Here is a 24,041-nt window from a genome sequence, read left to right as displayed (position 1 = left end):
TGTTGTTTGAAACTGCTGTTTTCCTCTCAGTGCCTCTCAATCCATTTCACTCAAACATCTGCTGTTTAAAACTGATTTTTCTGTGTCTCTCAATCCCTGCTCCACACAAACATCTGCCATTGTTGTAAACAGCCACTTTTTCCTTTCAATATTTCTTCTTTCTTGCTATACTCAAGCTTCTCCCTCTTCCATTCCTCAGCTGCCATGTGAGAGAGATAAAGAGCTATCAGATATTCCAAAGTACCTTCACATAATGCATTTCACTCCTAGTGAAGTTCCAGACTCATTGTAGAAATTTAGGTATTTTATTAACAAGCAAACATCCATATATGTACAACATCCATTAACTGAACCTTCTGTAACTGAACAGGCTTACTCTGAAGATTCTGTTCATCTTAAAGATACAGTAACATTTATCATGATAGGGTTGTGTGTAAAGGGGGTACAGAATAGTAGGGAGGAGGAATAATGGAAATGGGATGGTCTGTGTGCAACGGAGGAGCTGAGAAAAGGGAGCAGAAGGGAAGGAAAAAGGGATGAAAGTGAAAATGGGGGTGTAAAGAGGGGGTGCAAAAAAGGAGGAAATAGGAGGCATAGGAATGGGTTGAATATGAAAGCAGGGGTACAGGAAGGGATGGTGGCTTCAGAATTGAGTGGAAGGTCAAAAAAGGGTGCTTAGCAGTTGCAATGTGTGGGAGGAGGGATATGCACAAGGTTACCAAGGGGTTGGTCTGTGTGCGAGGGGGAGTTGCAGAAAAGGAGGGAGGAGAAGGGATGGACATTGGGCTGAAGGTGAAAACAGGGGTGCAAAGCGGGGCTGCAGAATTGAAGAAGTGTGGCTTGAGAAATGGGGTTGGGAAGGTGAAAAGGGAGCTTAGTAATTGCATGGGATGGGAAGGGGAAGCTCTAGGGAGTTAATGTGGGAACAGTGGTGGGTATTTGGTGAGTGGAGTGAGCCCTAGTGCATGTATGCACATAGCAAAAAGCTAACAGATAAAAACAGTATGACAAACAGTCAGAAACCCAAATGCCTTTCTGACAAGGAAAGTTTTAACCAACTTTTATAAGGGACCTCCAGATGCACCTCCCAGAAAAGGTGTCACCACAGAGGAGGTCTAAGATCTAGCTCCCCTCAACCATACCTCAGCATAAGAAGAGACCCTAAACAAGCACTTCTCAGATGCTCCCAAAGCATATGGGAAACCGTTTAGGGGAGATGTTTTTTAAGAGGACTTCATGCCAGTTTGTTAGTGCTTTGAAGGTTAAAACCCAGCATGGAAACAAATTGGTGTGGAATGCATGTTTCTTGGGAGATGAGCTCTCAGGTGTCAGTTTTCTCCAGTGAAGGCAGTGCTTTTTCAGGTGACTAGCATGATTATTAACATGCTGGATACACACAATCCAGATGTCAACTAAAGCAGTCCTGTCTGCTGATCAAATATGATCAGCACAGCAGGAAAAGTACTCCTTGCACAAAACCAGAAATAATAATAGGTACTGCCTACAAGGGACTTCATCTTTCACTTCTGCTAACATTGTGTCACGTAACCTGTGACCCCAGAGTCCTTCCTTTATCAATCCTGATGGGCTCACATCTGATTCATCTGAAAACTGCAAGCCTTGCAGTGCAATCTCATACATGTCTACTCAGAAATAAGCCCCACTGATTTCCATGATACTTTCTTCCAGGTAAGTGTACAAAGGACTGCAGCCTTTCTATGATCAATGGCTTGCAAAAGTCTTTGAATGCTTCTGCTTGTATACCATACTTCCCTAGGTAGGCTCCCTAGCCTGAGCCATACTTACTTAGATTAAAAATCCAATCTCTTTTAATTTGAAGAATCTTCATTCAGGGTACAATTTAACTTGAAGGTTCTGGGATATCTGAATTTAATTTATTCCTAATCCATTCTTCTTAACTTGCAAATCTGTGGGCACAGAACACAAGATGTTTTTCTGTACATATGTAACCTGCATCTATTCCAGAAACGGACTGGAATGTGATACATACAGAGCTGTAGAAGTTCCAAGACTGAAACTGTACTTTACATTTCTGAATCAGAGGCTACAGAAAAGAAAATATTGAAACTCCACTGTTTTATGTCAAAGAGCTCTATAGAGTAGCCCACTATAAACGTATCATCTAAAGCAACCTGCTTGGCAGAGATATTATTTCTGTCTTTTTGATCTGCAGTTGATTTTCACTGTGCATAACGCACACTGATCCTGGAGCATCAGATCAGAGAACACCTTTAGGCTTCCAACAGCTACAGCTGTGTTAACAGTTTGGAAGTACACACTTAACCAAAGTATACATGCCATGATGATCTAGGTTGAGCCTCCCTTCTCTTTCTCCCCCCCCCATAGTTCAGAGTACTAAAATTATTCTTGCTGTAATATTGAGCATGAAATAGTTTTAGGTTGTATGCGCACACATAATTCACTTAATGCAAGAAACTTTCAGTATTTCTCACTAAGGATATATTCCAAAGTTCATCCAAGTCAGTAGGATGAGCAACAGTGGTTTCAGCAGCTTGCCTCAAGTGTGAACTAGTTAGCAAAACGTTTTAAGGAAAGCTGTGGATATAGAGATGCAGATCATATGACAACACAGAAGATTCAGTCCATTCTGCAGGGAAGCAGTGCCCACATGTAGAGGATCCCCATAGCACTTGCTTCTCTCCTCCCCTGAGGCATATATGCAGGTATTGAAACAGGTCATTACAGGTAATGGAAGGTCTGTCTGCATCTCCCCTATCCCAATCTAGCCTGCTCTCTCAATGGTCAATTAATGTGAGATTAGAACTCACATTCCTTAACTGAATGGCGTCTGAATGGCTTGGTGCAAATACAGAGAAATAGCTTTGGCTATGGGGCGGTGTACAAATGTAATAAATAAATAAACAAACAAACAAACAAACAAACAAACACCTTGAGGGCCAAAGGTTCCCAATACCTGATCTAGAGCAGCCTTACCCAACCTGGTGCTCTCTAGATATTTTGTACTAAAGCTCCCATTAGCCTGCATGATGGAAGTTGTAGTCCAAAATATCTGGAGATTGCTAGGCTGGGGAACACCAATCTAAAGGAATGGAAAACTAGTGATGGACAGTTGAAGGTACACACCAAACAGCTGGCAGTGGAATCATCATCAAGAAGGTTTCATAACCTGAGGATGAAGAATCTAGTGAGTGGAACCATTGAGGTCAATGACCATCAGTGGTATTTAATTTTTAATTTTTTAATTTTAATTTTATTTTTATTTATACCCCACCTTTTGGCCAAAGGCCCTCAAGGTGGCTTACAAAGAAAAAATAAACACAAGTATAAGAATACATCAATAAAAGCAATACAATTTACAAAAATTAAACTAAATAACAAATAACATTATTAAGAAAAAATAATAGTCTGGCTTACAATTAAAGGGTTCAGAAATGCCTGCATCTTATTTAGATCAGGGTCACCAGAAAAACAAAGGGCCTCCAACTGCAGTCAGACAAGGAGGGGGGACTGGACTAGACCACACCAGACTGCAGGGGGAAAGATTCTAGCCTAGCCCATTTTTTGCTGTGCTAGTTTTTTATCTGCAGGGAAGCATTAAAAAAAAGAGCACATCTCCACCACCTGCAGGCTGAAGTAGTATATGGCCTACTTGACCACTTCCTTCCTGTCCCATTCTGCAGCAGCAGCACTCAATGCCTCAGGATGTTCAACTCCGTTCAGGGCCTTCGTTTTCCTTTATGAGAGGGAGAGGGTTGCCAGGAGCGCTGGCAATACTGGAGGCATATAATACATATTGGTGTGTCAAGGCATCATAAGATCTATAGTTCTTTGGAGAGTACAAACAACCAAGATTATAGCAGATGGTTTGGAAGCTTGGCCAAAGTAGGGTGGCTAACCTTTTCTTGCCTGAAGACTACAGTGAGGCTTGGCCACCTGTCTGAGGGCTGCATGTCATGTGCATGCACACAGCCACTCACATGTGCACATACCCCCATAAGGAGGACAAGCTCAGCAGACATTCAGCAGCAGCAGAGGGATGGAGACATAGACATGCAGCAGAGTTTTTGCTCCCCAGAGCAGCACTAGGGTACAAGGAGAGCTGCTCCCTCCTTTCTCTTTCCTGACCTTTTCTTGCAGTGGCAGAGGGAGAAGACGACCCTTTTTAAAGATGTGCCCGATTTGGGGATTGAAGGTGTTATGGATGCCCCCAAATGCTCCAGTTAGCAAGGACTCTTGTGGAAGAGGAACAAGTAGCAGAAGAACAAGCGATTTTTTCTTTGTTTTATAAAAGGTCATATTGGTGGGGAGTCTTGGAGGAGCACATAAAATGTCCGGGAGGGCTGAACATGGACTATGGGTTCCCCCCCCCCGATGTAAAGGATTAAAGTACTCTCATCTCTGACTTATTTTGGATTCTGATTCTAAACTGGAGGCAGAAATAACTAAACTTTTTGTAACTTGCTTGTGGATGACAGCTCCCCCTTCTCCCCACCCACCCCTGGAATGTTTTATCAAAATGGAAGTTGGCAAAGTGTGCTACACTCTTTGGAAGTAATGAAAAAAAGATGTCAAAGCTTGTTAAGGTCAGTGAGCAAAACAGTGTGGATTGCATAGTATTATGAAATTATTAATTTAAAATTTTATATATGAATAAAAGCATCTGGTGAATGAATAAGAGTAATTTCTTTCACTTGGCTAATTTAAATGCCAGCTGTCTCTGTCCTCAACCATATTTTCTCATAAAAGCTTTTACAGAGTCTGTCTGGTTATGGAAATGCAGAATTTATGGAGAGTGCAAGGGCTAGGTAGGTGTACAAAGATTTCAGCTTTTATTTATAAGTATGAAAAATTAAATGTTAAACTTTGCAAAATGTCTGATGGATTAAATGTCATTTTTTAATTTTTGGAAACACATGGGTTTGGGAAAATAAAAGCATTCCAACTTGGAATTAAGATCTTTTTGCTTCATAATTATCAATGTCATAGGGTACATTTTGGGAAAAATTTTCCTCCGTATTGTCTTGATCAATTTGTCTCATTTACCCTGTTTACTAGGAAACTGTTGTGTGACATTGTGTGATCTCTCCTTAGAATCATAGCTAATCATAATTTGTATAGTATTTCAGATTTTATAGTCTCATGTCAGATGGACGCCTACATGTTGCTATAAGAGTTATCATAAGAGCAGGAGCAGCTTGCCTTATGAGGCAGAGCCACAACAATAGCGTCCCATCTGCAGCATTTCTGCTGCATACCAAGATAGGGTGAGGTGGTCAGAAGGTCAGGACTGTTCAGATGCTCTGCTGAGCAAATTTGATGCTCCACCCAGTGCATGAGAACAGTGCCAATATTGTCACTGCCTCACCTCTCCCCCTCCCAGTACACAGAAGTGATGTTGCTATCTGGAGCCTATTGTTGCAGCTCTGCCTCACCAGATGAGTTGCTCCTACATAAAAGTGCTATTGCACTCATGTTCTGCTTCTGGGCTTCCTATAGGCATCTTTTTGGCCACTATGAAAACATAATGTTAGAGTAGATGGGCCTTTGGTGTGATCCAGCAGGTCTCTTCTTAGGTTCTTAGCAGAGTGGCACAGTTGCTGCTCACTGGTGACTGGGCCCCTAACTGTTCCAATAATATAGGATAATAATAAACATCATGCAGGAGGGACTGGATCATGTGGTATGTTTCTAACCAGCTCTATCAGCCCCTAAGGAAGTGCACAGCTGGGAGGAATTAACCTTAACCAGTTACCTTAACATCTGTCTTGGGAAAACTGGTGGAAAGTATTATTAAAGATAAAATAACAAAGCATATAGAACAGTGTTCTTCAACCTTAGGTCACCAGATGTTATTGGACTACAACTCTCATCAACCCCAGCCAGCTTAGCTGGGCCAAGGTTGATGGGAGCTGTAGTCAAACAACATCTGGGGTCCCAAGGTTGAAGAAAAGTGATATAGAAGAACAAGCCTTGCTGAAGCAGAAGCAGCATGGCTACTGCAAGGTAAGGTCTGTCTCACTAACCTATTAGAGTTCTTTGAGAGTGTCAGCAACCATAAAGATAAAAGTGATCTAGTTGATGTAGTGTACCTGGACTTTCAAAAAGCTTTCATCAAAGTACCTCCACAAAGACTCCTGAATAACCTTAGCAGTCATGGAACAAGAGGTGAGGTGTTCTTGTGGATCAGGAAATGGTTAAGTAACAGGAAGCAAAGAGAAGGAATAACTGAACAGTCCCCCTGATGGGCTCCTTATGGGAGGAAGGGCAGGATATTTATTAAATACATAAATAAGTAAATAAATTGTAGAAAGTGGAGTCCTCCAAGGACTGGTATTAGGACTTGTGTTTTTAATAAACAATCTCAAATTAGGATTGAGATGGCTATATTTGCTGATGATACCAAATCACCCAGGGTTGTTATAAAAAAGGACTATAAAGAGCTCCAAAAAGACTCCAAACGGAGCGAATTGGTGGTAAAATGGTAAATGCAATTCAATGTAAATAACTATAAAGTGATGCATGTCAGGACAAAAAAAATCTTAATTTCACATATAGGCTCATGAGGTCTGCACTGGTGGTGACAGACTAGGAATGAGACCTTGACGTCATAGTGAATAGTTCAATGACGATGTCAACCCAGTTTTCAGGAGCTGTGAGAAAGGCAAGCAATGATGATGATCATGATAAATTATTAGTCCCTTTCCTCACAAAGCAATCCAAAGCAACTTACAATAAAACATTAAAACCAACTATAACAAACCCAAGAAAAACAACAAGAACAACACAACAACCTGGAAACACCTCAGTACAGACCAGGAGCAGACTGTGATACAGATCATGAAGTGGTAATATCGAAAACCAGGGTAAAGCTAAAGGAGAACAACAAAGCAATCATAATGCCAAAACACAGTTTAAATAACATCCCAGAAGAATATAAAGATCAAATAAGGAACAGATTTGAGGCTTTAAACTTAGTTGACAGAGAACCAGAAGAACTATGAAGTCAGAGACATTATCAGGGAAGAATGCAAAAAGACAATACTTCTAGTTAAAAAGAGAGAAAGACCTCAATGGATGACTGATGAAACTCTTAAAATGGTTAAAGAAAGAAGGAAAGCAAAAGCAAAAGGAGATAGAAACACAGTCAGAACCCTAAATGCAATAAAACAGCAACTAGTACGTAGGGACAAAGAGATCTATAACAATAGTTATTGTATAGAACGAGAAGAGGACAACAAAAAAGGTAGGAACAAGAGCCCTATTCCAAAAGATTAGAGAAATTAAAGGGAAATTTAAACCAAGAATAGGGATGTTGAATAATCAAGAGGGGAACATACTGACTGACTGAGGTAAAATAAAAGGAAGATGGAAGAAATACACTGAAGAACTCTATAAAAGAAATGCAAGGATGACAGATTCATTCACGGAGGAACCGTATGAAGAAGCAGAAATTTTAGAATGTGAGGTGAAAGCGGCTCTTAAAATACTTGGAAGAAACAAATCACCAGGAACAGATGGCATACCAATACAGTTGCTACAAGTTACTGAGACTGAATCTGTCCAAATTCTGACAAAAATTTGTCAACAAATATGGAAAACTAAACAATGGCCCACAGACTGGAAGCATTCAATATACATCCCAATTCCAAAGAAAGGAGATCCCAGAGAATGCAGTAATTATCAGACTATAGCTGTTAATATCCCATGTAAGTAAAGCAATGCTCAAGATTCTACAACAAAGGCTCTTACCATATATGGAGCAGGAAATGCCAGACGTCCAAGCTGAATTTAGAAAAGGAAGAGGCAACAGAGATCATATCACAAACATACATTGGATAATGGAATGGACCAAGGAATTTCAGAAGAAAATCATCCTGTGCTTATAGACCACAGCAAAGCCTTTGATTGTGTAGATCATGAAAAACCATGGAATGTTTTAAAAGAAATGGGGGTGCCACAGCACCTGATTGTCCTGATCTGCACCCTATACTCTGGACAAGAGGCTACTGTAAGGACAGAATATGGAGAAACCGATTGGTTCCCAATCAGAAAGGGTGTGAGACAGGGGTGTATTTTATCACCCTATTTATTTAATCTGCACGCAGAACATATAATACGGAAAGCGGGATTGGACCAAGGTGAAGGAGGTGTGAAAATTGGAGGGAGAAATATCAATAATGTAAGATACGCAGATGATACCATACTGCTAGCAGAAACCAGTAATGATTTGAAACGAATGGTGATGAAAGTTAAAGAGGAAAGCACAAAAGTAGGACTACAGCTGAATGTCAAGAAGACTAAAGTAATAACAACAGAAGATTTATGTAACTTTACAGTTGACAATGAGGACACTGAACTTGTCAAGGATTATCAATACCTTGGCACAGTCATTAACCAAACTGGAGACAACAGTCAAGAAATCAGAAGAAGGCTAGGACTGGGGAAGGTAGCTGTGAGAGAACTAGAAAAGGTCCTCAAATGCAAAGATGTATCACTAAACACCAAAGTCAGGATCATTCAGACCATAGTATTCCCAATCTCTATGTATGGATGTGAAAGTTGGACAGTGAAAAAAGCTGATAAGAGAAAAATCAACTGATTTGAAATGTGGTGTTGGAGGAGAGTTTTGAGCATATCATGGACTGCGAAAAAGACAAACAATCGGGTGTTAGAACAAATTAAACCAGAACTATCACTAGAAGCTAAAATGATGAAACTGAGGTTATCATACTTTGGACACATAATGAGAAGACATGATTCATTAGAAAAGATAATAATGCTGGGAAAAACAAAAAGGAGTAGAAAAAGAGGAAGGCCAAACAAGAGATGGATTGATTCCATAAAGGAAGCCACAGACCTGTAAGTTCTGAACAGGGCGGTTCACGACAGATACTCTTGGAGGTCACTGATTCATAGGGTCGCCATAAGTCATAATCAACTTGAAGGCACATAACAACAACATTTGTTTAATCTATATGCAGAACATATCAAACTGAAAGCGGGATTGGACCAAGATGAAGGAGATGTGAAAACTGGAAGGAGAAATATCAATAATTTAAGATATGCAGATGATACCATACTGCTAACAGAAACCAATAATGATTTGAAATGAATGCTGCTGAAACTTCAAAGAGGACAGCACAAAAGCAAGACAACAGCTAGAGAGCTTTGCAGATATCATGGGCCACGAAAAAGACAAATAATTGGGTGTTAGAACAAATTAAACCAGAACTATCATTAGAAGCTAAAATGATGAAATGATGAAATGAGAAGACATGTTTCACTAGAAAAGACAATAATGCTGTGAAAAAGAGGAAGACCAAACAAGCGATGGATTGATTCCATAAAGGAAGCTACAGACCTGAACTTACAAGATCTGAACAGGATGGTTTATAACAGATGTTATTGGAGGTTGCTGATTCATAGGGTTGCCATAAGTTGTAATCGACTTGAAGGCACATAACAACAAAACAGATAAAGACACGTCTTGCAAGACCTGCCAGAATGAAAGAGGCCGCTGATATCTGAAGCCCTTCAAATTAAGGGTCAAAAGCCCAGATAAAAAGGAAGGTTTTTGTTTGACATCTAAAATTGATAATGATGATCCCAGGTGTACCTCCTCCTCCTCCTCCTCCTTCTTCTTATTATCATTATCATTATTATTATTATCATTATTACTACTACATTTGTATACCGCCCCATAGCCAAAACTCTCTGGGCGGTTTAACAACATAAGAAATCAATATAAATTCTACATTATAAAAAAACAATAGTTCACATTTTAAGTAAACATAACTAAACAATAAATCTCTAAACAATATACATAACACGAGAACAAAATGAATCATATACAAAACAAAAAGAAAGAATATAACAATTATAAAAACATATCTAAAAATTTCCATGAATGTTACACTAAAAGCATATATGCAATATCTTATTCTTGGCATCACCTCTTTTGTCTTCATTATAAGGATGTCATGGAGGTCAAGTGTTCTCTAATTTTCCATTGTGCTTCTCTCCACCTGACCACCATCTTCTGTAAACAGTATCATCACGAACATTTCTTCCATTGTCTCCTTTCTCCAAGACGACCCCAAGATGACTCCAAGTGCGACACTTAGTGCACACTTAGCGAGGCACTGAGGCACTGCCTCAGGCAGCCCCTCCCCTTCATATACCTGGAGTAGAAGACAAAAAAGTATGGCAATGTTGTGGGTAAATGGTAACAGCTGCAGCAGCACCCAGAGTCCTTCCAAACACACACACACCCTCCTTGGGGAGAGCATTCCACTAGCAGGGAGCCACCACTGAAAAGAGCCATTCTTGTGTCGCCACCCTTTGCACTTCCCTCAGAGGAGGCACAGGAAGAAAGGCCTCAGATGAACATCCAGAAGAGCCTGCTGGATCATGTCAATGACCCATCTAGTTCAGAATCCTGTTCTCACAGTGGCCAACCAGTTGTCAATGGGAAACCTGCAAGCTGGATCTGAGTGCAAAGATCACTCTCCCTCTTCCTGCAGTTTCCAGCAGCTGCTATTTGGAAGCATACTATTTGGAATTTGGAACAATGAAGAATGCAGGGTTAGGGTTGGTCTGTGAGGAGAGGTGATCTGTGAGGATTGGGGGTCCTGAAACACACAAGACTTTATAGGTCAGAACCAGCACTTTGAATTGAGCTGGAAACTAATTGGTAGCCAGAGCAGTTGTGGCAGAATTGGTGTTATATGTTTCAACCATCCTGCCCCAGTCAACAATCTGGCTACCAGATTCTGCCCCAGCAGCAAAGCCTGCAAAAACAACAAACACTTTACAGGAGGAATCAGCAGAGGGAAGAATAGATTGGCTTTCTGCTTATTGTCCCCCCCCCCCCGGTTCAGGTACTTTCAACATGTGTTGGTGCTTTACTCCCAGCAATCATGACCAGGAAGATATAGCTGACTTCCCATTGTAAACATGGGGTTGTCAGGGTGGTGGTGGAGGAGTGTGTGTGGTGAAGCAGCAGTGACGGCGACTGCAGTGACCCCTTCTGATCCAAGGTAAGACACTTTTATGTGCTAAGTATTTGCAGAACTGTACTGCTTAAGAGCCCACTGTTTCTTTGCAAGGAAGGAGGATGGGGACCTCATGGGCTCTGCCCATTTGACCTCATAGGTTTAAGTGCCACTAGCCTCCACTGTGGGCTACTGGCCTGATCCAGTAGGCTCTTCTTATGTTGGAAGTACCCAAGATGTCTTCCTACCACCAGCATCACCATGATCTCAATCATCCAAATGTTATGGAAGCGGCATGGAATCCAGTGTAGTGCAGTTGATCAAAGATCAGATAAATGGATTTTGTTTGAATGTGGTAGGGCGGTGGTGATAAGAAGAAAAATTTCATTTTTTTCCCCTGACACCATTTAGCATCAAACTATGGAGCAAGATGAAATTGTCAAGACACAATTGAATCTCTTTCACCATTAAGTTTTGAAGGATTTTTTTTAAGTCTGCTATTTTTAAAGTTGGACATTTGTGTTTCATTTTATAATTTGCAGATATGTCTTTCAGCTTGAATTCTCAAGTTTTCAAATCTGAGTTCTGAAACGAGAAAACAATATTAGAAATGTACATTAAAACAACCAAGGAAAAATACAAACTAACCCATCAGTAGACTTATTTTGAGAGTAGTGAGAATAACCCACATGATAACATAAAACCAACCTATTTTAGACAATAAATATTTGAACTTTTGAATAAGTATGTGAAGGACAGGATAATTAAGTTGGAAATAAATCAGATGCTTTGGAAAATAAAATCAATAACTTTGATTATGTTGAGTAGATGGATGATGTATATGCAGGCATACTTAGATACAGTAAATGAGGAGGCCTGATTAGCAAGTAAATTATTAGACTGGGTGGATGAACTTGACAAGAAAGCTCATAAAAACAATCCCATCCTCTCTGGGTTTTGTGTGTGAATGGGGGTTGGGGTTGGGAGTAGAGGTGATGCAGCTCATATATATTTATTGAATCATGGATTGTGTCTTTATTGGAAGGATAAATGTTATGGGAAGGAAATGGTCAGTCTGTGTTCTTGGTTCAATCCAGTTCATTACGAACTGATAAACAAATCCATGGTATTCTATCTTGTTTACATGTAAATAGTCTTAGAAAACTCCTTCAGCAGAAATCCTGGCAAAACCCAGATATGACTATGCAGTTATCATTTGCATGATCTTTGTGAAAACCTTCTTGCAAGAAAGGGCAAGGTGTGTTGAAATGGGCTGTAAGATGGTACTGTTAGCCTGATGTCACATGGCTCCTCTGGGATCCACACCTGCCATCCATGTGGATGTATGAGGCTGGGAAGCATTCATACATAGGTGTCTGTGGATAGAGGCTTCCTTGGATCCAGGAAACCTGATCACACAGGGTTCCAGTTTCCTCGAGTAGAGGTTCATGTGTAGGTCCAGATATCCATGCTGATGTGTAGATCAGAACATAGACCACGGTTTTGGTCCAGTTTATCTAAAGGAACGCCTTCAGCATCACCAGATAGGCCGCCAAATGAGATCAGCCTCCCAAGACCTTCTCTCGGTCCCACCAGTCAAAACAGCTAAGCTGGTGCGGACCAGAGAGAGGGCATTTTCAATTGTGGCCCCCGCCCTCTGGAACTCTCTGCCTTATGATCTCCGCCATGCCCCCTCCCTGACAGGCTTCTGCCGAGAACTGAAAACATGGTTTTTTAGGCAGGCATTCGAGACCTCTGTCTAATTTAGTTTAAATTTTTGTATGATGGGGGTAGGTTTGGATTGAGTATACTTATTGTTGTTTGGTATTATATGTTATATTTTACTCTATGTTATATTTTAGTCTATGTACGCCGCCTAGAGTGGCTGTTAATTCGGCCAGATAGGCGGCCTAGAAATAAAATTTTATTATTATTATTATTAAAGGTCCCTGATCTATCTGGCTCAGGATGTCTACCATGACTGGCAGCTGTTCTCCAGGGTTTCAGGCAAGGGAACTCCTAGCCCTACCTGGAGATGCTGGGAACTGAACCTGGGACCTTCTGCATGCAAGGCAGATGCTCTATCACTGAGCCACAGCCCTTCCCGCAACAGATGACAGGGATGGGGCCAGGAGCAGCTGTGCGACATTATGGGTGGAGCTAATTATGCAACCCTGCAGTCCCTTTCACCATACTTTATTATGCAAATAACACATCAAGGGGGCTTGAATAAAGAAACTTTTACTGGAATGTATTCTGTACTCCACCCCGCAAAAAACCGAACAGTTGTGTGTGTGTGTGTGTGTGTGTGTGTGCTTAATGAACACACTGCTATTTAGTTATGTAAATAGCAGTCATAGGGAAGCCTGAACAGCCTCAGAACGATGAGGTGGCGGTGGTGGTGGTGATGAGGGAAAATTTAACTCTTTTTCTCTCTGCAATAGTCCTGACAAAATAACCTCTCCAAAATAGCTATTTGCATTTTGAGGAAAGCCTCCATCAGCAGATTTCCTCCCAACGCAAATAGTGGCTCTGGAGAGGTGACTTTGTTGTTGTTGTTGTAACTGTGTTAGGGAAAGAAAGAGTAAATCTTCCTGTCCTCACCCCATAGTTCTGAGGTTAATCATGCCTCCCCATGACTGCTATCTGGAAAACAAAAAGGCCATGTTAATTGCATTCACACAATTGACATCACATCTAATTCTCAGTGTGCGAGTCCTTAGCTTTTAAAGGGATGTGTATTAAAGACAAATATAGATTAATTTACAAAAAAGTTGGATAGTGAATTTTTGTGTCGTTTTTATACTTGTCCATTTATTTATTTATTTATTTTATTGCACTTGTATACCGCCCCATAGCCGAAGCTCTCTGGGCAGTTTACAGCAATCAAAAACATTAAAACAAATATACAATTTAAAACACATATTTTAAAAACAATTTAAAACACAATATTATAGTTGTGTCACTAGCCCCCTTTAAGCATTGAGGTAAACACACGTGGGGGGGGGGCAATGGAGATGAGTGTGCATAACTGTGCCATTGTCATATCTACCACCTTCCAACTCTTGGAAGGTAACAGATTGAAGTAAGGATAATTTCCCAGATTTTTAGCACCTGAAGCAGGCTACTGTGCTTTCCTCTGATCAGGCTGTTAGGGCCATAATTGTGTTTGCTCCCCAGGTAGAATATGTATTTAGGTTGCTTCACAATATTAAAGTTAACAAAGTGAATGAACTCAGACTGGCGGTGAAAACTCAGGGTTGACAGCTATTCTGCACCCAGAAAAGTAACAATTCTCCATGTAAAAGAAACAAATGTACAGGTTCCCCATACAAAACTGGGCAATTGTTCAAAGCAATTTTTTTTAAAAAAATGCCCCTTGTGTGAGCAAAATCAGTTCCTTTGTTCCCACCCATAGTGATCACTTCTAGTTCACTTCTGGACATGGGATCTTGGGAACATCTTCTCTACTCTCTCTGCCTTCTTGTTGTTTTGCTTGTTGATGCCAGTCCTAGACATCAAGTACCCTCAGGTTCAGCCTCTTCTTGCACCAGCATCTGATTCCTTTAAACACCCTTGTAATTTTAGCTCTACCTACTAATGCTTCTTCCTAGGGATATTCTTTTTCTGCAAATTCTGATATGAACTGTCCTCAGCAGGGCCTCTTGGACTAATGTGCAGATTGGAACGCAGCTATCCTATAGGTTTCACCAAATGTTGTGTTGCAGTTCTCAGCTCAAAACCCCCACATATTTTAGGATATAGTAAATTTAGATATAGATTTGTGGGCATATGGAAGGTACTGCCAGTGGTATCACCACAGTCTGTAGCTGACAGTGTTTCGGGGAAAGGGGGGGAGGGATGGAGGACCGGACTGGCCTGGTCAAGGATCCATTATGTGCCAATCTGGGCCTCCTGCTTCAGCGGCCTGAAGATGGCATTGCAAAAATTATCATTATAACTGCCTCCCCACTTTCTGCTCTGGCTAGTGTGAGCCACAGGGCTGCAAATATTGTGGCAGTTATGCCATTCCATTCTCACCCACTATTTCTGGCTGGGAATTATGATTACAGCCTTAGTTGGTCTCCTATGTTCCACTGTAGATGTGTGGGAGTAGTAAGAAGAAGAAGTGAGGGACGAACCATCTGGACACTCTATTGACCCAGTGGATATGTATATACCTACCACAGCTCTTTTGCTATTTTAATGTCACTACAGTTAGGAATGTAGGACATTATCTGGGAGGGGGAGAGGATCTAGACTAACCTGGTCCCTCCCTCACTAAGCCCCTACCCCTTTTTCCAGGTTAGCTATGAAGGTATATGAGTTAAAGTCATGTTGTCATAATACTGTCATAATTTCCCTATGCTATCATAACATGAGGTTGCACTCGCACATGGGGTTCAGTAGGACTCCTGTTGCTATCCAGCCGGCATAAATCAATGGTAGGATTGTCAGCTAGATGCCACTCAGATGAATAATTATTTAGAGATATGTGTTTGTTCATTTTTTGTGTTATTTCTGGCACACTGCCACCTCAAAAATATCCCTATATGTGAAACTGTATATAACAGCAGTTGCAGATAATTCTTCACTTTTGTTTTTTTTTTAATTTGAACAGTCAACGAATGTACAAGCATTTGTTTGCTTTTTGTGTTAAACTCCAGGAAAAAATTATATATATATATATAGAAGGAAGAAACAAACATACACATGTATAAAATGCTGTGTAACCAAATATATTGAAATATTCTAGAGAAATATATCACTGAATTTATATAAGCACAGCATGTGAGACAAAATGTGAGGACATTTCATGATTTTACATGAAAAACATCATTAACTGTTTTTCTATGAAAGAGAGAGGTTAATTTGATTCTGGGCTGTAATAGAGGTTAAGTATAAGCCTAATGTTCTAAAGATCATCCCAAAAAAATAATTCTTCCATTGAAATGACTCACTTGCAATTCAGGTAGAGAAAATGGAGGAGATGGTGAGACAATGTCTATAAGCAGTACTGAAGATTTAAAACTCCAGAGGCAAACTTTAATATTCCCATATTTTTTAGAGCTGGAAGTGCACTTCAAAATGATGTGGGTGTTGGATTAACTGCCTAAATAGGGCTTCTCAAACTTTGAAAAGTAAGCATCTGTAAGTAAAAAATCCTGTTGTCTGAGGGGTCCCTGGGGAAATTGGTCTCTGATGGGCCCCATCCTCCATCAACAGGCCTTGTGGGTTATATGGTGGCAAGCAAAAGCAGGTAGCAACAGCAGCACTCCAAGCAAATGGGTCTAGCCATCATTTACATTTCCCACAATGCCCCAGAGTAACACTCTGTTCAAAGTGCTGGGCCATAAAAATAAATAAATGGGCCCCAGGGCAAACATCAATAGTGAGTGCTGTCAGGTGGCACCAGCCCAGATGCCCATTTTGAAGGCATAGATCAGTCTATATCCAATGAGTGGCAGAAGAAAATTACATTTTATTTTCTGTCCTCAAAGAGATATATTATTAGTTTATTACTGCTCCTAGGGGAAGAAAAGCAGTGATGGATTTCTCTCTAGTCTGGTTGTACTCACTGCAGGGCAGTAGCTCGGTGGTAGAGCATCTGCTCTGCATGTAGAAGGTTCCTGGTTCAGTCCCCAACATCTCCAGGAAGGGCTGGGAGAGACTCCCTGGTTGAAATCCTGGAGAGTCACTGCAAGTCAGTATAGACAATACTGAGCTAGATGGACCGAAGGTTTGACTCAATATAAGACAGCTTCCTATGTTCCTAAGGGATTCAGTTGATCAAGACATTCACCTGGTGATTTTAATCTGATTTTTGACAGTCATTGCCACTTTGCCTGCAGTAGCATGTGTGATGGGGCAGAACCACCCTCCAAACACTAGTGGCATGGCTGCTTAGCCAGATGGGGTAGGGGTGGGACAGGGCAGCAGTGAGGTTGAGGCCATGCAGGCGTACCGGTGGGACCAACATCAATATGGTGCTGCTCTCATCAGTGTACCTGCACAGCCCTTATCATGCTGCCACTCTGTCCCACCCCAGTCCCATCCGATTTAAGCAGCAGTGATGCTGGTGTTGGGAGGGCAGCTCCACAGCTCCACCCCACCACACATGTTGCTACTGGTCATTGCTGTTAGGAGCCAAGGAGAAAATCTTCTCATGGATGAGTCACCATGTGATGAAGGCTTCACATGCCAAGCTAACGTGATAACTACGATTGCTGTTATGTAAACAACAAGACTTTCTGATTACAACTATAAATTGGCAAAAGGGCAGGAGAACAATGGCTAGACTGGGTGAGATGGGTGGTGGTTGAGAGAGGTTTGAATTCACATTTAATTCTCACCTTATAGAATTGTGTTAGAAAATACTCTGTTATGCTAATTTCTGCATGGATTTACTGTGTGAAAATGAGACATTCTGTCTTTTACAGCCATCACTGGCATATTAGTTTATACAGAAATAAGCATAGCAACTCAGTGGTTTAATTGAGAAGAAATCTGCCATTTGCTCTAGAAGGACATGGTCTTGAAACATATGAAGACTGTAAAATAACAAATGCATGAACATGAGTTTTCTGATGCATTCTCACAAGTAGCAGCTTATTTAAATGAATATGTACACAGGCATTATTTAAAAAGGGAAAAGGCACTACTTTTTTTCATAAATACGCTTGAGCCCCAATTTTAGTAAAGCATGATGATGTTAGTAAAACACAGTGAATAATATATTAATCCAGCCCTTCATACTATCTGTCAATTGAAATGTTTAATGCTAGCGTTCGTATTGCTGAAGACTTAGGATATGTCTGCACTGCAGGCATACACCATTCAAATTTTGTACATCGCCCAGAGTGACTGGTTAGCCAGCCAGATGGGCGACTAAGAAATCCAATAAATAAATAAATAAATAAAAACACCAGCAGTATCTGATCTCAATTAAAAGTCTGCATCATTATCAGAGAAAGCAACAGATTATGAAATACCTATCTCTATCTCCAGCTTTCCAATTTATTTCATACTGTCTTAAAGCAACATATAGTGCACTTAATGCACATGAGGTGAATATCCAGCCGCCGGTAACACACAGAGACATGACTGGGGAAAAACAAGGCCACAACTTTGTCATTTGGTTGCACTCATATTCCTAATTATGGAATGATGTTTCTGACAAGTTACGCCTGGCGCCAACACTGTTATCTTTTTGGCGCCAGGTCAAGACTTTCCTCTTCTCCCAGGCATTTTAGCTTGTGTTTTTAAATTGTTTTTAAAAATGTGTTTTTAAATTTGTGTATTTGTATATTTGTTTTTAATGTTTTTAATTGTTGTAAACCGCCCAGAGAGCTTGGGCTATGGGGTGGTATACAAATGTAATTAATAATAATAATAATAATAATATTTATTTATTTATTTATTTAATTTATATACCGCCCTAAGCCCGAAGGCTCTCTGGGCGGTGTACAAAAAGATAAAAAACAAGCAATGTATAAATACAATAAATACAATAAATCAAGAAAACAAAACAAACAAACAATAAAAGAACCAAACAACATCCAAAATACAAATAATGATGAAAATGCTATTAAAACACACTTTAAAATGCCTGGGAGTATAAAAAGGTTTTCACCTGGCGCCGAAAAGATAGTAGCGTCGGTGCCAGGCGCACCTCATCGGGGAGGCTGTTCCACAGTTCGGGGGCCACCACGGAAAAGGCCCTGGTTCTAGTCACCACCCTCCGAGCTTCTCGATGGGATGGCACTCGGAGGAGGGCCTTAGATGTTGAGCGCAGTGTCCGGGTAGGTTCATATTGGGAGAGGCGGTCCACCAGGTATTGCGGTCCCATGCCATGTAGGGCTTTATAGGTCAAAACCAGCACTTTGAATCTAGCCCGGAAACAAACAGGAAGCCAGTGCAGACGGGCCAGAACAGGTGTTATGTGAGCGGACCTTCTGGTCCGCGTCAGCAATCTGGCTGCTGCATTCTGGACTAGTTGTAGTTTCCGAACAGTCTTCAAGGGCAGCCCAACGTAGAGGGCATTGCAGTAGTCCAGTCTAGAAGTTACCAGAGCATGAACAACTGAGGCGAGGTCGTCACTGTCCAGATAGGGACGTAGCTGGGCTACCAGGCGAAGATGGTAGAAAGCATTCCGTGCCACCGAGGCCACCTGGGCCTCAAGTGACAAGGAAGGATCAAAAAGAACCCCCAAGCTACGCACCTGTTCCTTCAAGGGGAGTGTAACCCCATCAAGAACAGGATGAACATCCTCCATCTGGGCAGAGAAGGCACTCACCAACAGCGTCTCGGTCTTGTCTGGATTGAGCTTCAGTCTGTTAGCTCCCATCCAGTCCATTATCGCAGCCAGGCAGCGGTTTAGAACATTAACAGCCTCACCTGAAGAGGATGAAAAGGAGAAATAGAGCTGCGTGTCATCAGCGTACTGATGGCAACGCACCCCAAAACTCCTGATGACCGCACCCAGCAGCTTCATGTAGATGTTGAAAAGCATGGGGGACAGTACCGATCCCTGCGGGACTCCACAATGGAGAGTCCACGGCATCGAGCAATGTTCCCCAAGCACTACCTTCTGGTGGCAACCCACCGAGTAGGAGCGGAGCCACTGCCAAGCAGTACCCCCAACTCCCAACTCCGTGAGTCTTCCCAGAAGGATACCATAGTCGATGGTATCAAAAGCAGCTGAGAGATCAAGGAGAATCAACAGAGTCACACTCCCCCTGTCCCTCTCCTGACAAAGGTCATCATACAGGGCGACCAAGGCTGTTTCGGTGCCAAAACCGGGCCTGAAACCGGATTGAAATGGATCAAGATAATCAGTGTCATCCAAGAGCCCCTGGAGCTGGCCGGCAACCACCCGTTCTAGCACCTTGCCCAGGAACGGAACATTCGCCACAGGTCTATAGTTGTTCAGGTTATCTGGGTCCAAAGAGGGTTTCTTCAGGAGCGGTCTCACAACCGCCTCTTTTAGGCAGTCAGGGACCACTCCCTCTCTCAGAGAGGCGTTTATTATCTCCTTGGCCCAGCCAGCGGTTCCGGTCCTGCCAGCTTTCACCAGCCAAGAGGGGCAAGGGTCCAGAACAGATGTGGTCGCCCGCACCAGTCCAAGGATCTTGTCAACATCCTCAAGCTGTACAGACTGAAACTCATCCAATAAACAAGGACAAGACCGTGTTCTGGATGCTTCATTAGATCCCACTGCCATAATATTGGAGTCTAAGTCCCGGCGAATGCATGCGATCTTATCCTGGAAGTGCCTCACGAACTCATCACAGCGGGCTACAGATGAATCTATGATGTCCCGAGGGCCAGAATGTAAAAGCCCTCGTACGATTTTAAAGAGCTCCGCCGGGCGGGAGAGAGATGCCTTAATTGAGGCAGCAAAATATCTCTTTTTTGCTGCCCTCACCACTACTATATACCGCTTAGAAGAGGCACTCACCAAGGCATAATTGCATTCGTCAGGAGTTCGCCTCCATCTGCACTCAAGCCTCCTCCTCTCTTGCTTCATCACTCTCAGCTCCACGGTATACCATGGATCTGTATGAGCTCTACATAGGAGGGGGCGCATGGGAGCGATCGTGTCAACTGCCCGGGTCATCTCCGTATTCCACAATCCGACCAGGGCTTCGACAGGAGCGCCAGTCTTCTCAGTCGGGAAATCCCCCAGAGCCCTTTGGAAACCCTCAGGATCCATTAGTCTCCGGGGCGGACCAATTTAATAGGTCCCCCATCCTTGCAGAGGGAAAGGGTCACTGTGAGCCTAAACTTCAGCAAGCAGTGATCTGTCCATGACAATGGGGTAGATGAAAAAACCCCAACCACCAGATCACCATCTCCATGTCCAGTGGCGAAGATCAAATCAAGAGTATGTCCCGACACATGCGTTGGGCCAGTAACAACCTGAGACAGCTCCATGGTTGTCATGGAGGCCATGAAGTCCTGAGCCACCCCAGATAGATAATAATGATCGGCAAGGAATAGGGCAAGGATATGACTGGGCAGCCCTCCTGCTGGTTGATGCTCCCTCCCCAGACTCAGGGGAAATTAATGGACGTAAGAGGCTCACCACAGCACAGGTCATTCTGGCTAGGCCCAACCTACAATCTGGGTGGTGACAGCCAGCCTCAGCCCCCCAAGCTGGAAGGATTGCCATCAAGGCAGCCCCACCCAAGACCCCTAAGAGAGGTCCCCCTAGATGACTATTGATCCTGCCTAGTGCCCTTCATCTGCCAACTGAAAGATCGCTATGAGACAGGCAAAAACGTCACTGCAAAGAGGCCAATTATGCAGATAGTAAAATTCCTTCTCAGCCCTGTAAACCAGCAACGGAACATGCCCATACCAAGAGTACATGAAAAACAAGGGACAGAAGGTTGGGGCAACCAGACAAATGGCTGGTTGGTGATGGCACAACTGGAAATATAAAACTCCTGTATGGCCCAGAGAATCAAAATCACCTATCTGGTTCTCACTGAGGTTCCGCCTCCCATCATCCACCTGAGCTGGCACTGGCTTCAGTGAGCCAATGAGGAGCTTCACCCATGACTGCCAGGAGGCACCAAGGCTCCCTCTCCCTCCCCTGTGCAGGCAGCACAAGTGTCCTCAATTCTAAGGGCAGCGAGCCTGGATTTGTCAATTTTTATACAGCTGCTAGCTGTATACTATAGCCAGCATGGATTTTTCGCATTCCTCAATGTTAAATTGAAATTACACTCCCATGCCATTCTGTTGCTTCCCATAAGCTGATTTTAAAACAAAACCTTACAAAACTCTGAACTCAAAAATGCTTGCTTAACAACCTCTAAGTTTTCATGGCAATACAAAAAACTTTCAGAGAGAATTGAAAGTTCAAAGTCTAAAACAAGAGTAAAATTGCTGTAAACCACCCAGAGAGCTTCGGCTATGGGGCGGTATACAAGTGCAATAAATAAATAAATAAATAAATAATCAAGAACCCTATTGAACTTTTTTCTGTTAGTGGTTTCATAATTTGTTGAAATTAATTAAAAATCAACCATGTTCACAGAGTACCTGTAATCCTATTACTGACCTTGCCACATACATTGACCTTCGTCTTCTGCAGTTTAAAAGTTTAAAAAATTGCATGGCTGATTTTTAATAATTTAAGAAATTTAACACTTACATCTATTATAGTGTCAGGCATGCTCCGTAAGAACTGTCAGTGTTTGAAAAGCTAGACTCACAGATGTTTGGATTGGCTAATCAGGGGGCCGTACACATAACAGACCTTTATTTCTCTTTAGACAGTCATGGCTTTCCCCAAAGAATCCTGGGAAGTGTAGTCTGTGAAGGGTGCTGAGAGTTGTTAGGAGACTCCTATTCCCCTGACAGAGCTCCAATGGTCAGAGTGGTTTAACAGCCAGCCCCTCTTCTGGGTACTGTAGCTCTGTGAGGGGAAAAGGGCGTCTCCTAGCAACCCTACACACACTAAACTTCCCAGGATTCTTTGGGGGAGCCCATGACTGGAATAAAAGTCTGGTGTAGATGTGGTCAGGGACAGCTTTGGATTAAATTTGGGTGGGAGACTACATGTGACTGTTGTAGAATAAAAAGTGGGGAAAACTCTGAAAAAGAATGATACTGTTCATAATGTTTTCCTTTTGGAAAGAAAAGGGGCTTCCCCTCTGCCCAGTGCTACCCACCCAATCTTCTCCCCTTCCCCTGCTCCTCCCCTCTCTCCCTCCCCCCCCTCCCTCTCCCTGTCCCTGTGCAGGTCAGTTTCATCTATCCTAAGCATGATTGTACAGGAGTAAATCCCACTGAACTAAAAAAGCATGCAAATTATCAAACCTGCCCTCCCCTCCTCTTCTCTGTTATCCCCTTCCTCTTGCCCCTTCCCCTCCCCTTCCCTCTCCTCTCCCCTCCCCCCTTCACCTCCTCCATCATGGTCAGTTTTACCTATCCTGAGCATGATTGCATGGGAGTGAATCCCATTGAACTCAGTAAGCATGCAAATGATCAGACCTGTTTTCCCCCTCCCTTCCCCTCTCTCCACCTTCCCCCTCTCTCCTTCCCTTCCCCCTACCCACCTCCTTCTTCCTCCTCTCTGCCTCTTCCTTCTTCTTCTTCTTCCCCTGCCCACTCCCTCCCTCCCTCTTCTCCTCTGCCCTGTGGTCAATTTCACCTATCCTAAGCATGATTGCAGGGGAGTAAATCCCATTGAACTCAGTAAGCATGCAAATGATCAATCCATTCTCAGCAAACTTGCAAAGGATCCCATTTCTTACTTCCCAGATTAAAAAGCAGAGAAATTCAATAATAGGCAAAAAAAATCCCTTGTGATTTAAGAACCAATAGGCAACAGATATTTCTGTTATTTGGGCTGATTGCAGGTGTTGCCATCACTCATCATATGCTCAGAGGCACGTTACCAAATTCTTCCAAGCTACACAGGAAGTGGATTGGATTGTGAAAGGCCAACCCAAATTGTGTTTGCATTTTGACAAATTTGTAGGGCAGTACAATATCTCAGAGAGGTCAGGTCTCCTGCTCTCCTGGCACATTCATTATAGCTGCCCAATTTCCCTGTTTTTTAAAGTTTGATAGAATATCTGTTGCTATATGTACATTCTTAAACCGCAAGGGTTTTTTGTCTATTAGTGAATATGTCTTAGATAGGTAGTCAAATTCCACTGACCATGGTTTAGGCTTGTCTAAGGCTACACAAATGGATCTGAGTATAGATGTCTATGTTAATGAACTTTTGCAATGCAAGAGTAAAATACAGTTTCCTTTCCTCATATCAAAAGGCCCAAAGAATTCTGATTATATTATACATTCTTGTTCAGGTATGGTAATAACAGTTTTTGCCACTATAGCAGGTCACTTCCTTGGAAAACTTTCCAGTCACATCTTTACCCTAAGCATTTCTCTGCTACATTTGTTTTCAGTGTCTTATGCCAGAAAAGTATTCTGGCATAGCGGTGAAGAATGAGTCATTGCTCCTCTGTGCTATCTAGAAACAAAATGTCAGTGCAGCTGTTCGCTTTTCATTTCCTCACA

The sequence above is a fragment of the Rhineura floridana genome, chromosome 4 (assembly GCF_030035675.1).
Source record: "Rhineura floridana isolate rRhiFlo1 chromosome 4, rRhiFlo1.hap2, whole genome shotgun sequence".
NCBI lineage: Eukaryota > Metazoa > Chordata > Lepidosauria > Squamata > Rhineuridae > Rhineura > Rhineura floridana.
This window is presented reverse-complemented; position numbering follows the sequence as displayed.